The sequence below is a fragment of the Mustela nivalis genome, assembly GCF_964662115.1.
Source record: "Mustela nivalis genome assembly, chromosome: 17".
Classification (NCBI taxonomy): Eukaryota; Metazoa; Chordata; class Mammalia; order Carnivora; family Mustelidae; genus Mustela; species Mustela nivalis.
Window position 1 is genome coordinate 24,969,478 of NC_139036.1, and position 16,918 is coordinate 24,986,395.

The 16,918-nt window shown below is 54.4% G+C and overlaps 1 long non-coding RNA gene across 1 annotated transcript in view; it reads right to left on the reverse strand.

Annotated features, from left to right (window-relative positions):
• LOC309852131 overlaps positions 1-16,918 on the reverse strand; it is a 29,726-nt gene continuing 12,808 nt past the window's right edge. The window contains exon 3 of the long non-coding RNA XR_014305085.1: positions 1-230. This is a non-coding gene — a long non-coding RNA (uncharacterized lncRNA). The remainder of the gene's footprint in view (positions 231-16,918) is intronic.

Here is a 16,918-nt window from a genome sequence, read left to right on the forward strand (position 1 = left end):
TTCACTTTATTTCTGTGTGAGAGTCATGATGGTACTTTTTCAAAATAAATTATCCTTGAATACTCCCAAGACGGCTGGCAGTTACTCATCTGGAAACTGGGAAGGCGGGGGGCTCGGGGCACCGTGCGCCCCCACTTGTCTGACCGGTCCCGGTGCTGCTCATATGGCATGGCCAAGGCGGTGGGGGACTTCCAGTGATCTCTCCCAACAGCTGTTGCACAACGTTGTTGCTAACAGAAACATGGAAAGACATCAGGTTCCGTCCTGAGGAGAGGCCCCAGCCCCACATTCTGAGCAGAAAGGGACCTCCCTCTTCTCAGTCATGCCCAGAACGTGGGCTTCACAGAAGAGGGATCTGGAAAACAGGGCGTGAGCTCAGGATCTTTATGCTGGACCCCTCTGTCATTCGAGCTACAGTAATTAAGCCCCTGCTATGTGCAAAGTGTTCTGAGTGCAGAGCCAACCAGGAGCGCTCCCCTTTTGGGTCTCTCTCAACTTCCCTAGACCTCTGCTCTGCTGTCACTCACGTTCCAGCTGCCCTCAGCATCAGGTAGGGACTTAAGGAACCAGAGAGACCTTATGTTCCCACCACACCCCGCCCAAGCAAGCCTAGCCAAAGATCCTCCTGTGGGAGGCAAAACTCTCCAGACTCCAGGGCAGCTGCCTGCCTTGACACCACAGCATCCCCTGGGAAGATGTCCTTACAGTGGGGTCTCCTTCCCCAGATTAGAAATTGGCACCCTTCCCCACCAAAGTTCCTGAGTCTTTAGAATCCCCCGTGTGGTTCAGTGGTAGGTGTACCAGAAGCACATCAGACAAAGCAAGGCTGGAGCCCCTGCTCCTCCACAGGGTGCTTGCTGTGTGACCTTGGGCCAAGGGCTTCACTGTCTGCTTTGCCACATGGAGAATGGGGACCATAACAGCCCCTGCCCCATAAGGTCGCGAGCAGTAAATAGGACCATGCCAGAAAGCCCTAGCACAGTGCCCAGCACAAACTGAACTCGGAATAAATGCTGGCAGGCATCAGTGTGGTTATTAATTATTAATCTACCCCCCCATAAAAGGCTAAGTGGGGTCAGAGTTGTTAATTCCATCCTATAAACCGGCTAATTGAGGTCCAGATGATAAGGAGATACAAAGTGTCTCTAAATGTAAGTTCAAGTACAAAGTCAGAAAACCAGAATTGCGAGCCCCCCTAACCCAGATTTGAATTCCCCTCCTCAGTTTCACAGGGAGGAAGACGGGCAGGACCATCTAAAGAGCAGATCAGGCAGAACAATAAGGATGACCACAGAGGCCCAGCCACCCAAATCCCAGGAGCCCTGAGCCCAGTTTGCTGTGTCCACCCCGGTGTAGCGAAGGGCCATGCAGGTAGCACACTGCTCCCAACGCTGGCTTTGGAACACCAGGTACTCCTGGGAGCAAGGGGGGCAAGAGGTCCTGCACCAAGGGGCTTCCGCTCAAGACGCTCTACCCTATTCCCACCCCACCTCCTCGGGGCTGCACCAGCCCGCTGGGAGCAGTACATAGGCCTCCTGGGAAACAGGTGATCTGAAAGACCCCAGAGGGGTTCATTAAAGAGCTTTTTGGAGGCTCCAGCTGCAAGTTCACAGATGGATGGATGGATGAATAGGAATGTGGACAGAGATCGTCCCAGGAGACCACAGCCCCCCTGCGTCCCCTCTTTCCAGTCATAGCAGATAGGACAGGGATAAAGGGGGAACTCCCAGAGGAAGGGTGTCGGAAGACAGAGGAAGCCAGGACCGTAGGGGGAGGGGCCGGGATGGGACCACCTCCTCCTGCGGGCCTGGCATTGTGCTGGTAACAACAGGAGAGCCTCTGCTTGATGCCTACTCCGTCCCTGACAGTGGTCCAGTGGCTTTCCACCTGCTATTTCATTTATCCCCCTCACCGCGATGGAAGGTGAGTGCTGTTATTATCTCCAATGTACACAGTAGGAAACTGAGGCCCAAAGAGGTTAAATAACTTGTCCAAGCCAAGACTGTGCATACAAGATCTTATTGAACTGTGCTCATGATGACTCTAGGGTGAAAGAGACTATTTTTATCACCATTTTATAGAGAAAGAAACTGTGGCTCAGAGAGGTTAAGTAACTTGCCTAATATCACACAGCTAAGAAGAAGGGGAAAATATGACTTAGGACCTGGGTTTTTCGGTGATTTCCCACCCCAAGTTTGGGCTTTAATCGCCAAGTCATACTGCCATCAACCCTGAGATGTAGTATCCCCAGATTATCTTTTAGAGGAAGAAACCAGGCTTTCAAGGGCCAAGTGACCAGTCCAGGGCACACGGTTAGTGACACATTAATCAGCACTGGAGCCCAGCCTGTCCCCATTCTCCAAAGACCACTGTTTTCTGGGATACCACAAGGCTGCCACACGCATGGAGGCTACATCTCCCCCCTCGCACCAGGCCCTCCCAAAGCAGGAGGCTTGACCCCTCTCTATCTCCAGACACAAGGTCCCCAGCTAGGAGTGGCTCAGGGAAGAGATGATGCTTTCTCAGGCACAGCTGCCTAAAGGCAGACTAGCAGACTCACAGTAGGGTTTCCCAACCCTGAGGTACCCCATCAGACTACAGGGAAGGACTGGGGTGCACTTGGTAGGCTTAGCAGGTAGACAGGAGCCTATCTGCTGTAGGCCTCGGTGGATCAGATCTTAGAGAAATTTCACAAAGTTCTGCCCAGGTCCCAAGAGCTCCCCTGGAATCCTTGATCCCTGAGAACCTCCCATGCCTCCTTGGACTTTACCCCCCACACACACACCGTCCCAGTGAGTCTGAGCCTAAGGACAAGTGAGGACTTGGGGAGTGATCTGGCTCTCAATCTCGCCTCTCTCTAGTCCCCTCCTCATCTGCTGGGTGACCCTGGGGGGCAAGCTTTTCTACTGTGGGCCTTATTTCTGCAGGGGGGAACAGAGGGCCCCCACTCAAGGCCCCAGACACATGTGGCCAGGAGGTACTCGCCTCAGCTAAGGCAGGCAGGCCCAACTCATTCCAGAGCCACCTCCCCCCGCCCCCCGCCACTCACAGGGCATCACAACGGCCTAGGAGACCCTCTCAGAGAGGGACTCACCCCCACTGCCTGCAGCCCAGTGTCGTGGGCCAGACAAAGCACCCGGGGTACAGTGGGAGAGAGAGGGATAGAGGGGAAAAGAAAGAGGGGCCGAGACCAAGACATGGGGGAGAAATGACAGAGAGACAGCACCAAATGGACAGAGAGATCGAGGGGGAACAGAGAGAGAGAGAGGAGCAATAGAGACAGAGATGGAGGAGAGATAGAGACAGAGACAGTGGAGATATAGAGAGAGACAGAGATGGAGGAGAGACAAAGATGGAGGACAGAGAGAGAGACAGAGAGTTAGAGACAGAGCTGCAGGCTTACAAAGATAGAAGCAGAGAAAGGTCAGCCAGAGATGCAGGGAGGCCGAGAACTCAGAGAGGGGTAGAGACACCTGGGCAAAAGCCAACAGAGAGGGGCACCTGGGTGGCTCAGTGGGTTAACGTGTCTGCCTTCGGCTCAGGTCGAAGAGTCAGGAGACTTTTTCAGCTCAGGTCAGGAGATCCCAGGGTCCTGGGATCCAGCCCCACATCGGGCTCTCTGCTCAGCAGGGAGCCTGCTTCCTCCTCTCTCTCTGCCTACTTGTGATTTCCGTCTGTCCAATAAATAAAAAAATCTTAAAAAAAAATAAATAAAAGCAAACAGAGAGCTGAGGAAGCCCGCCAGGGGAAGCAGGGGCTAGTGGACTGGGGAAGAGGGGGAAAGGTGAGCCAGGAGAGCAGAGGCGTGGAAAGGAAACAGACAAGATGCGGAGGACACAGAACGGACCGGGGCCAGGAGACAGTCCAGCAGCGCAGGGGAGGCGCGGGGCCAGTGTGGCCAGTGTGGCCAGCGGGGAGCCGAGCGGAGGCGCCCCGGCCCCGCCTGCCTGGGCATATGGCTCCTGATTTCCTAAAGGCACAAGAACGATCACCATTCATCTCTATAAATAATTTTATCCGCTGAGCCTCCTAAATGGGTTCTCTGTGTCTACGAAAGCTTTTAAAAACCATTTGCTTGGTAAACATGCAGGCAGCAAACAAAGGCCTCTTCCCTCGAAGAGGGAGGGGAGGCTGGGAGACCAATTAGGCCGAGGGGGTAATTAAAAGGGAGAGTGCGCTCCGATAGGCCCCTGCCCGCCTCCTTCCCTCCCAGGGCCTGGGAGCCAGCTGAGGCTGCCAGTCTGTCTCCAACAGAGCACTCCCTGGGCTCCTCACCCCACTCCCCACTATGCTCCTCTCTTCCTGGCTCAGCGCGCACAGCCATGCCCTGGGGGGAAGCTGAGAGGGACACCCCGAGGGCACCAGGGCCATTGCCCTGCCCTGAGCCAGCCCTTCCACCCACGGAGGGCATCTTCATCCCCACAGATGCCTGAGCCTGGTATTCCTAACAGTTCACAATGTGCTTTGTTTGTCTCTGGCCCTGTCCCTCCTGCTTTCCCATGCCCTACAGCCTTTAGTCTAAGGCATTCTTGGTCACTGCTGTCTAAAACCGGACAGAGGCCAGTGCCTCCCAGGAAGTTTTTCATCCCTAACTCTAAACCCCGACGTGTAGTGCCAGGTCCAGACCCTCCCCACCCCCACCAGGGCTACCCATGGATGTGGACATCCTGCTTTGTCAATATCCTTCCTGAATCTTTCACTAGGAACTGGACTTGGCCCCAGAAGAACCCTCTGGCCCCTTATCTTGGCTCTTGCATCAGCAGAGCCTAGGAGAACATCTGCCTAGATAGCTATACCTTCTCCCAAAAGACTCATTGCTGCCTGCTGTCCGCTGTCTATCTGTTAAAGCCCCCAGGTCACCATCCCTCCTGCTGCTGGGCCCTGTCTTGGCTCTTGGGACACCCACAGCGGGATGCCCCCTTTGTCCCTGCTAAACCTCACCTTGTTCAGTTCTGGTGTTTGCTCCAGTCAACCGAGATCCTCGTGGACTCTGACTGGAGCATCCAGTTTATTCCCTAGTCCTTCCTGCCTCTACTGCACTCTGGCCGCTGGGCTCCTGAGCTCCGATGGGGACACTCTGAGTGTTGTTGGGTACAAGACAACCCCATCTCCCCTGACTCTTCAGGGGTGATCCACGCGTGGGCTGCTCAGGCTCCTTGAACCGCCCACTGCCAGCAGGCCTTCCGTTCCTACCGCACGATGTTGCCATCGCGCCAGAGGGCCTCACTGGGGACCCTGGCTTCATAAGACATGCCCCCGCATGGCCCCAGGTGGTCCAGTGGTGCCAAGGCACCTCCAGCCAGCCCTTTCTGACCCCCAAGCACCCCACAGTGCCCCGACTCTATGAACCTAGAAGTCACACAGACTTCAGATAGCAAAGAGGGCTTGAACGCCAACCCCCAACCCACTCCCAGCTACAGCTGTGATGAAGCAGGAGCCTACCACTGTCAATGGCCGGGGTAGGGTGGGGAGGAGGGTCATGGTTGACCGAGCATTCAAGAGCTCTCTGCAGACAGGTCATCCAGGAATGTGGAAGTTAGGGGTTCCCAACCTCTACCTGATCAGAAAGGAGGAACTGAGAACTCCAGCCAGCCTTCCTCTGAGTCCCAGGTCCAGTAGGACCAAAGTGGAGGATGCACAGGACAGAAGTCATGGGATAGAATTTACCCTGGATTGACTCTTGGAAGAACGAGTCCCCTGATGGTGGACATTCTAATTCAGTGACTTGTAGAGTGACTAAGCCCAGGAATTTTGTGTTTGAGTGCCGCTCTGTTTCTTAGCAGCTAGACACCCCCGAGAAAGTTACTTAACCTGTCTGAGCCTCTGTTTTTTGACGTGTAGAATGAGAACCCTACCGCCTCCTTACAGGGGTCATCTGAGCATCTGTTGAGTGCCCACAGCATCCCAAGAGCCCAAAGAAGACTGCTTCCTTTCAACCCCATAGCGTGGAAGCAATGAGTCCAAATGGTTTTCAAAAACCCTGGGAACCAGATGTTTTAAAAGTAATTCGGTGCATAAAATGTTTATTTGATAAAGCCTCCAGGGGTGCACCCCATCATCAGATACATTAACGTGTCTGCAGTGAGACTCGTGACGCTTCACATCAAGCAAAATAAGTAAACTCGGTGTTCATAGTCCCATGTCAATTCAAATCAAATCTGTCACCAAATGAGTTTCGAGAAACAGCTCAGTTTTCAGGGACTGTAGGCTCCCTGAATTCCAGGTAAGGAATTTGGACCTCTGTCACTGTCCCCTCACTCAGAGGCAGAGGGGCAGAGGTCCACTGCATTTGGTACCCACCGGGGTATGTGTGGGCTTCATTGTGAGCCAAAGGCAAGCATGGAGAGGGAGGATTCAGGACGGAGTGCCTGCAGTGACCGAGGGACTGGGGGTCCGGGGCATGGCTTCACAGTGCTCTGGAAAAATCTCTCCACCCCAGCCCCCACCGCAGTCACCAGGCCAAGGGCACAGGCTTGAGACCTCCTCCTGCCTGCCTCCCCCCAGCTCTCCCCTCCAGCCCAGCCCAGAGGCCAGCCCCTTCCCCCAGACGCCACCCTGCGTGCTGAGCGGTCCCCAGGCCCAGCCACCCCCTCTGCTCAAGCTCCCGCCCTGAGACCAGGCAGCTTCCAGACATGATGTGTATTGGTTTCCTGTGACTGCCGTAACGAATGACCACATACTTGGTGACTTAACCAATACAGATTTAATATTCTACAGTTCTGAAGGTCAGAAGTCTGAAACGGGTCTCACTGGGTTGACACCAACATGTCACAGGTCTGGGTTCCTTCTTGGAGGCACTAGAAGCCCCCGGAAGATCCCTGGCTTATGGCGTGGAGGGCCAGCGGAGCCCTCCCATTGTGTCATTTCATTCCTGCCTTTGCCATCACATCCCCCCTGCCTCTTCTGCCCTCCCCTTCCATGTCGAAAGGCCCTTGTGAGTACTCTAGGCCCACGTGCATAACGCGGCACTGTGCTGCCTCGTCATAAGCTTAGCCAAGAACGAACAATTCCATCTGCAGCCTTACTTGCCCTTTGCTGCTCATCTAACATGGTCATCATTCCAGGGGTTAGGATGCGAGCATCTTGGGGAGGCTGCTGTCCGTCTACATCCTGCCAGCCGCCACAGAAGCCTGGAACACCGCGTAATGAGGGCAAAAAGGTCTAGGCTAGCAGGTGAGGTCTGCCACTTAATGCTGGGCTGGAGCTAGGCAAGTAAATCCACCTCCCTGTGCCTCACGGGTCTCATTCATGCAATACCTATGCGAAAAATACCCCCTCTAGGCTGGTCTAAGCTGGAGATAAAGCAAGGATTTGTCCTCCCTCCGACCTTCTGTTCTAGTAGGAAGGAGAGGGGAAAGAACCGAATCAACATACAAAAGGTCAGGTGGTGGGGATAACTGTTATGCAGGAAAGTTAGCAGGGAAAGGGGTTGAGGACTGAAGGGTAGGGTAGGGTGTTATTTTAGGAAAAACGGTCAAGAAAAGCCTCTAGGGTGAGGTGACACTTGAGCAAAATGAAGTGAGTGGATCAAGGCCTGTGAGTGTCCAGGGGAAGCAGGTTCCCAGCAGGCAGAAACAGTAAGTGCAAAGGCCCTGAGGCGCGAGTGTGCCTGCAGTGCTTAAAGAGCATGAGGGAAACCAAGATGGTAGAAGGAAGCAAACTGTAGGTGAGGACTTTGGAGAGGCAATGGGGACCTCAGTGAGTAGGACGTGCCAGCCACAGGAGGGAGCACATTGAGTTTTATGCCAAGCAAGATGGTCAAGTTGAGCATCATAACTTTGGGGAATTAAGGTTGTGTAAAAATACCTTGCACCGGGTCTGACATATAACAGTCACTTAATAAACTCGAATTCTTAACCTCCAGGACAGAGACCACGTCTCCTCAGCGAGTTGGGCAGTCCCCTTGGGCTGTGCTGTGCCCAAAGGGATCCCCCGCAGCAGGGCACCTTCAGACTGCACACCCACCCCAGCCACAGCCCAGAGCCCGGTCGTCTCCAGACGAGCTCCACCGTCCGGGTCTGTGTTTGTGCAACATTTCCCTGCAGCCCCCATGGTTCTGTTAGTTTTCATTGCTCCTTTATTAATTGGCTTTTCTGTTCTTGGGATTATTTGATTTCCACTTAATTGCATGATGACAGCAAGGTTTGTTTTTGTTCTTTTCTTTCCCAGCAGAGGGGCAGATGCTGCAGAGCGGGCCAGGCTGGCTGCTCAGGGCTATCTGGCCTCCTCAGGGACAGCCTTTCTGCTTCCCAGGAGACAGAGGTAGGAGGCCAGGGCTGTGGGGGCAAAGGGTAGGGCCACCTTCTGGGTTTACAGCCAGAGCCTGGTGCCACAGATCCAGCTAAAACCCTAGGTTGGTTTACGGGTGATGTATCCTTGAGCCAGCTGGGCCGGGCCTGGAGCACAGGCTGACACTCAACCTCAGGGGCCAGAAAGCAAAGTGGGACCCGTGGGGATCCCAGCTTAGACAAAAGAAGCTTCCAGGGAACTTGCCTGGGGCCAAGGAGCCAGCCTGAGGCAGGACTAAAGCCAGATCCAGAAGATACTACAGGCAGACCTCCTCTCCTCCCTGGGTGAGCCTTGCCTTGGGAGCTCTCAGACTAACAGTAACAGGCAGATAAACTGACAGTGAATTCTGAAGGAAAAAGACAGCCCTGCCCCACGGCTGACTGAAAGATGCAAGTTAAAAAAAAAAAACAAAAAAAAAACAAAAAAAACCCTACAGGGTGTTCCCACTTTAGTTAAATAAACTACACACACACAGACACACAGACACAGACACAGAAACACACACACACACACACACACACACACACACACACACACACACGGAAGGATTCATTCCTTTTTAACAGATATTCACCGGACCATTGTGTGCTGTTTCTCACCTAGCTATTAGGGAACACAGGGTAGCAAAAAAAAAAAAAAAAAAAGAAAAAGAAAAAGTAAGGCCCCACCCTCGTGGAACTTACATCATTCCAGAGGGAGAGATGGACCCACAGAGGAGTAAATCAGCAGTTTCTAATTTTAAACAATAATACACATTGTGAAAAAATAATAATAATAATAAGGAGTGTCGTTAGAGAAGAATTCTCCAAGAAGGTAGCATTTTATGGAAACTTAAGTATGAGGAGCTGGTTATGTGACCATAAGGCCAAGATTGTTCCTGGAAGACAGAACAGCCTGTGCAAAGGCCCTGAGGTGGGAAGGAGTTTATTTAGTGTTTAGAAGCCAGGTAGAAGCCTGGTATGTGCATGATGGAGGGAGAGGAGGAAGGGAGCAGAGGCTGAGGTCAGAGAGGAAAGCAGAGGCCGGCTCAGAAAAGGTTTTGTCATCTACAGTATGGAGTTTGGATTTTATGTTAAGGGAAGGATTTTAAGCTATGTAAAGAAAAAGGTCTGGAGGAAAACACCTGTCATGCTCTGAACAGTGGTTATCACTGAGAGAGGGTTGAGGGGCAGAAGAGGAAAGGACAAGATATCAGAGACAGCAAGACTAATGTCAAGCTATAGGGTGGGATTCAAATTTGGAGCCACTCATAGCCTCAGAGGGACCCAGCTTCAGGGAGGCAGGAGGCCTCAGCCAAGTCTGGGGTGGAGACAGGGCAGGGAGCAGGGGGGACAGGGTACCCAGACACCAGTGGGAGAGGCCACTGTACAGGAAGATAAGAAGGAGCTAGAAGCTGGGTCTAGCCCCCGGGGACTGCCAGCTTATAGCAGACAGCAGACTGGTCTCCCCAGACCGAGCAGAGAACCAACTCTATACACTGGATGCTCACGGTGGAAAGAAGGAAGAGTTAGGTGAAGAGGTAGTAACCTCCAGATTCCAGGTACGGCATCTCTAGGAATCATTTCTACATGCATTCTTTTATTTAGCAAGCACATATTAAACACTCAGGAAGTACCAGGCGCACCCTCATCATTGAAGAGGGAAGACCTTCTTGGACCCTACAGCACAGCGATTACAGCAGTGTAGACAGACGGGACCAACCCTACCTCCTGAAGGAGGAAGGCGGAGGGAAGGGAATTCGGCGTACACACCACGTGCTGGAAACCCACTGGGCCTCTTACATTTGTGCTTCATTTAATCTTCAGAACAACTCTAGGTGGCAGAATTATCGATCACGACTTACAGATGAGGTCCCTGCAGCTCAGAGAGGATAAGAGATTTGCTCAAAGTCACACAGCTCTTAAGTATGAGCCAGAATAGGAACCCACATCTGTCAGGATCCAAACGCCGGGCTCTTTTAATACCACTGTGCTGGGAGCTGGAGGGCCCCTGTTTTTGTGGGCTGGGCCATGCAGGCATGAATCTGTGGATGGCTGGGGTTCCTGGGTGTGGGGGTTCCGGGACAGGTACCTCAAAGACTGCCGGTCCTGGGGATAGGGAGCATGCTAGGGAATCTGACAGAAGGTGCCTCCTACATCCACTGGGGACCTGGGCCCGGGCCCTTGCAAGGAGCATCCAGCAACCCTCTGAGCTGCCTCCTGCCCTTGAGGCCCTCCGTCTGGGAACCCTCAGAGCCTTCACTTCAGGCTCCATCTGCCCCCTTCCCTTCCACTACATCTGGGCTTCCGAGGCACTCGAAAACTTCAGCGACCCTCCGTCTGCATACAACCCACAGAGTTACATGTGATCTGGAAGCACACCGTTCCAAACCCTGCCCAACCTGGTCCCCACGCCTCGGACTCCTCTCTAACACCTGCCCCCTCCCCGGCACACATGCGCCATCCTATAGCAAGCCAGAGCCGCCCCCCCCCCCCGCCCCAGGGTTTGCTGGTGCCAGGAACATAAACCCGCTGGTACTAACTCACTCAAGGGAGTTTCATGGAAGCAGAACAGGACACCTTGGATAGGGTCTCCAGGGTCATATCAGCCTCCGTCCTCTCTCTACTATCCTCTCCTGCTCTTCATTACACGCCGGCTTTTTCTGCTTACTCAGGGCCCCATAGCCCTAGGCTGGCAGGCGGCTTTACCTGGTCTGCCCCCAATCTCTGCCGCCATGATGGGCTTCCTGCCTGCTCACCTCCCCACCATCCATCTGACTAGCTCTGAGTCCAAATTCCCAATTCCCAGGAGCAGGGCTCTCTGCTTGGCTCAGCATACCGTAATCCAATCAGCTGTGCCAATAAGAGCCAGAGTTCCCTAGACATAAGACTGGACTGTCAGAGGGTCCTGGGTCTCTAGAATGAGCAATGGGCCTAGAAACTATAGCTGACATCGGGCCACCTCCTGTTCCTCCAACAGACCTACACTTGCCCGCCTCCAGGCCTTGCGTCATGCCATCCCTTGGCCTGGAACACCCTGCCGACAAATCTTTGTCCTTCGTGGTCCGCACCCAGTGACCTGATTCCTCCAGTCCTCCAGTTAGTTGACAACCCTGGTCCCCCAATCACTTGAGATGGCCCCATACACCCCCACCTCTGACACCATGGCCACGGACAAAGACTCACTCCTGGCCTGCTCCGGCTCTTCCCGACATAGCCTGGTTCGGTCCTGCCTGGCCCCAAATTGCACTGGGCACAACATCTTTTGTGCCAGTCCTCATTTTGACCCCAGTGGCTGGCACTGATGTTCAAGCAAATTCTACAAGAAGAAGCAGATGCAAATTCTGAGCGGAGGCTGCCTCACTGGCAAAAGCCATTTGCAAGGCTTTTCCTCAGCAAAACTTACTCCTTCTCTAGACTGAGAAAATTTCTCACCAGTCCAGCCTCCGAGCCACCCCCAACCCTCAGACCAGCCATATTTGGCCCGATTCCTCCAGCTGTCCCCCACCTGCATCTTCCCCTGTTTCCCACTCTGAGGCCTACCTGTTTCCCGTCTAACACCTAATCTGGAACTCCCCCACCCCCTCCCCACACCTGCAACACTTTTTAAATCAGAGATAACAGATTCCAAAAGCTCAGATGCTAAAGATAATAACCCTCCCCCCCAACCCTCTTTGCCCACAGAGCAGGTTGCACTCAAGACTTTCCATTCTAAGCCCCATTAATTTTTTTTTCCCCTCTCTCTTCTTTTTTAAACACAGGGTAATTTAAACCCTCTTTTCACGGATGAGAGGCTTTCAACTTTGGCACTAGAACCTGGGTTTGATTCATTTTTTGATCCTCAGAATAGATTTTTTTCCCAGCCAGAGGGACCCCCTGATCCTCTGGGCCAAGCTGGAGCTTTCACAGAAATGATTGCTCAGGACCCAGGGAGGAGAGGTGACCCGTCCAAGGCCACACAGCACAGGAAGGGTGAGAACCCACATTTCCTGAGGTCCCTTGTGTGGCTTTCTCTCTCCTCCCTCTCCTGCAGAGGGTCATTTTTTTTTTTAAGATTTTATTTATTTATTTGACGGACAGAGATCACAAGTAGGCAGAGAGGCAGGCAGAGAGAGAGGAGGAAGCAGGCTTCTCACTGAGCAGAGAGCCCGATGTGGGGCTCAATCCCAGGACCCTGGGATCATGACCTGAGCCGAAGGCAGAGGCTTTAACCAAGGTGCCCCCATTTTTTATAACATGCACAAACCATGCACTTAAAGAGAAAAGCAGGAGGTAATAGGACCAGCAAGTGGCACCTGAGAGAAGGCAGAAGCTACACAGAGAGCAGCACGAATATGAGGACAGTCCTGGGGTAACCCACAGCGTGAGAACCACAGCCACCTCCAGAGCCCTCTGGCGCACCAAGCAGGACCTTGGGCACTGAGCAATAGTGGCTCTGGTGCCTCTATTCCCCCAACCCCCCAGTGAGGACTTGCTCTGTGCCAGGCACGATTGTCATATCCAGCCCTCCCACAGCGGCACCATTCCACTCTGCCCACTCTACAGATGAAGAAACTAAGGCACAGAGAAACTGAGCCACTTGTTCAAGATCACAGGCAAGTGGGAGACCTAGAACTGCAAGCTGTCCGGCCTCAGAGCCCACGCTCCCCCCAATACTATTTTTGAAAATCCCACAAGCTGGGAAGCTTGTGGAGAGATGGAGAGGGTCAGAGTAGGGCTGGGGGAGGGGTTGTCATCTCATCCACTGAAAAACAACACTGTTGGTCACAAGTGCTAGGTCTGAGCAAGCCGGCAGACAGCTAACCTTGCTTCCAGCCAAAGTGGACCCCAGCCCACGGCACCCGCAGATCAGACGCTTGCCTGGGATCTGGCCTTTCTTCTCTCCCCGCAGAGACTCGCCCTGCCTGTGTGCATGGCCCAGCCGTGCCAAGGCCAAGGCACCTGGACGCCCCCAGAACAGGCACGGAGACTAGATGGAAACGCACATACTGCACCAGGAGCACGGAAGGACCACCCCCCCCCATTCCAGAAAGTTCTGGATAGGTGGAGGAAGAAGGGGCAGAGGAGGAGGCTCTTGCCAGAGAACATGGAAGCTGCACTCCTGCAGGGCTTGGGTCTGAGGAGGATTCCCCCAGGGATCAGAGCTCAGCCAGAGGAAAATCCCACAGTCCTGTGCTGGCTGCCAGGGACCTGTATGACCCAGGCCCTCTAACCTCAATGACCTTACGTCCTACTTTAGTCCAGACTGCTCACCCCTCCCCAGTCTCATGGGCCACCTCCCCATTCCTCACACACCACATGCTCAGTCCTGCCTCTGGGCCTTTGCAACTGCGGTTCCCTCCGCCTGCACTTCCTCTAGACATCACATGGCTGATTCACCTTCTTCCAGTCTTGACTCACATATCATCCTCTCAGAGAGCCCCCTCCCCCAGCAACATCAGTTAGAATTGCAAGTCAGCCCCACTATGACCTAACCCCCCTTCCTCGTCTTTTCTCCTTAATACCTCTGGCCATCTAGTACAATATATTTTGTCCTAATGCACGGATGTGTTTGTCTGGGAGAGCATGGATTTCGTCCGGCTTGCTTTATCCCTGGAGCGTCTCATCCTGCCTGGCACACATGTGCACCCTCCCCGGGTCTTTCGCCTTCTGAAGGTGGGAGCCAGCACCACCTGGGACACAGTCTGGGTCCATGTTCGGAAGCGACGGGAGGATATCACAACCATGCACCTGTAAACCCACCCAGCCGCAAGCAAGTGTGGGAGTGAGGGCGGCGGGAGCCAGGCCAACCCAGGCAGGACATTTTCGCTGCGTGGTCCCAAGGATCATGACCATTAGGACCGCCCATTTGTTCCCACTGCAGCACAAGCAGCTGTTCCATCAGGAGGGTCCCTAGAAGCCACGGAGGGTGTGAGTGCGAGGGAGGGAAAGGAGAGGGGGAAAATTTAGAAAAAGATATGCAGAGTCAACAGGCAGCCAGAGACTGACGGGAAAGCAGAGGGGGTGAGCGGGAGAGCACAAGTTGCCGAGAATATCTCACAGTTGCTGGAACACGGCGGCACCTCATGCTGCTGGAGTTCTTGCTGCATGGATCACACGCGTGGACTTGGAAGCACCCGTCCCCCTCCTGCTGCAGCGCGGGTTCTTGGGAGGGGGGCCAGCACTGCTCTGACCTTGCCCTCCCGCGTGCCTCACTGGTGTCTGGCGGGCAGCTCCAGCCGGCCGCCTCTGAGGACCTGGCTAGCTTTGAATGGGACTGAAGTGGCCAGGCGGGGGTGGGAGCAGCGGGGGGCCCCTCCTTACCCCTTGCCCTCCACCCTTTGGAGACCTCATCCAAGGGCTGCACCACATGGTCTCTCTGGGTGTCTCCAGCTCTAATGTTCTCTGGATTTAGGAGGGTTCTGTCCCAAATCCCATGACCTACCTCCTGAGGGAGGCCGCTGTGCCCTTCCCCGGAGGGAAACTGAGTAACTACCACAAAATTCGTGGTGTGTCCCACCCTGCTGCTCACACCCTACTTCTCCTGGCAGATGTGTCAGCTCTCGGGAACCCACCCTTCACTTTACGTCGGGTCGCTGTCCACTCCATTCCACAGCCCCTCGCTCAGGGCCAGGGCACCCCACCCCCAAGGCAGTCTTGCCCCCTTCTCTCCTGCCGCCACATCTCCGCCGCAGAGACCATATCACCATGCGGCTCTGATTTCCCCCCCTGCTGCACAGCCTTCGACGGCTCTCGAGGCCTATGGGATCAGGCACAGTCCTTCACGGAGCAGTCTAGGGCCTCCACAATTCAGCACCACCTTCCCTTTCCAGCTGAGCTCCCTTTCTCATCCTCTGTTCTCCAGACCCTGCGCTTTCCTGTCTCTGTACCTTTGCTCACGCTAGTGCCCTCCCGCCAAGTGTCCTCCCACACCGATCATAACGACTCATCCTCCAGGGACCCAGCAGAGGCCATCCTCCCTCTCCCCATCAGACCTTCCCTGACTCTCCAAACGGTTGGAATATTCGACCCAGGCCTGCCCTCTGCCCCTTGCCTGCAGTCGTTATGGACATCACACAGGAGCATGACGGAGACTATTTCTGACGGACGTTTGCACCCTCGTGTATACCAGCCAGGGACCTGCGCCCTCTGGATGCTCCACACTCTTGGTAGAATAGGGGTGGCAAAGACCCAGCCCGGGACAGAAGTCCCCACCAATGCCGGACTGTGTGTCCTGTTCCAGTCACTGCCCCGGCTCATTCACACACCAATGACTTCACCCCACAACGATCCTGTGAGGCAGGCACTATTACTACCCCTGTCTTCCAGATGAGAACACTGAGGCTCGGGGGACCTCCTGAGGCCACAGAGCTGGTAGCAGAGCTGGGATGAGAGCCCAGAGGGTCCGGCAGCCTAGCCCGCCGCCTTAGCAGCTGTACCTACTGCAACCCCCCCACCCCCACCCAAGCCCCTGGCCTGGCCACGCCCAGCTCCTGTACCCTCCTGGCCCTGCGTCTCCTCCATCAGGAGCACAGGAAACCCAGCTTCGTCCAGGGTTGGGCAGGGCAGGGCTGGTTTCTTGGAGTCACTCCGTGATAGGCTGGGGAGGGGAGAGCAGTTTGGATTACTGACTCTGAGCTCAGAAGAGAATAAGAGCAGAAGGGCTGCACAAAGCAAGAGAATGAAAGGATGCCTCACGAGAGAATGAGAGAGGGCGAAGGTGAGCAGAGGCTGGGTCCAAATGCTGGAGGGGTGATGGAGGGCAAATGGGGCGGTCTCCTCTATCTCCCCCTCCAACAACCCCAGCCGCACCAGCCACACAGCCAACCCCAGTGCAAGAAGAATCCGCCTCAAAGCACCTGAAAAAAAAAATGTGCCAGCAAGAGCAACTGGCTTCTCCCTCTTATTAAATCCCTCACAGGGCTGTGGGGCCCCACATCAACAAGAGGGGTTCTAGGAAAGAGCAATTAAGGGCCCCCAAGGCTGTATTTACCTGACATCCAGCATCTGGATGAAAAGTGAAAAATCATCATCGTCAAGGTGGGGTGTTTTTTTGTTTTTTTGTTTTTTGTTTTCAGTACAAAGCTCTGGGTATTTAGAAATATCTGAGTGATGGGCTGGCTGGTTGTGCTTTTCGTCCAGATGTTCAGCATTCCCTAGGTTCAGGCTGACAGCCGTTGCTGTCGTGACAGGCTCGAGAGGAGGAGCCTAGGGGATGGTGAGAGAGAAGCGGTGGTAGTCCTGCCCTGTGGAACCTTCTGCCCCCTGGCTCACTCTGTCTTCACCACCTGCCCCCTCGGCTGGGAAAATGTGCTCTCCCCAGCTCCCGCACACAGCCTCCAGGTTGCACGGAGCTGAGAGACATTGACGTTCATACAACATCTTCCGCTGGGAATCAGCAGGCCCTGCACAGAATTAGCTGGCATCTTACGCTCCTGGATTATGCAGGCAGCGACTTTGATTGAATCTGGCAACCAGATTTATGAATTAGTCGATATTTATTGCGGGGAGCAATCCATCTTCATGTCTGGTCTGTACACACAGAGCCCCACTCAGGGCGCACCCGAGGCCCTGGTGCTAAATGGTGGAGCGGTCTCCGTGAACACATCTGAGGGAGGGGGCCACAGAGAGGGGTCTGACACCAATCAGAAGGGAGACAGGATATAATGTGG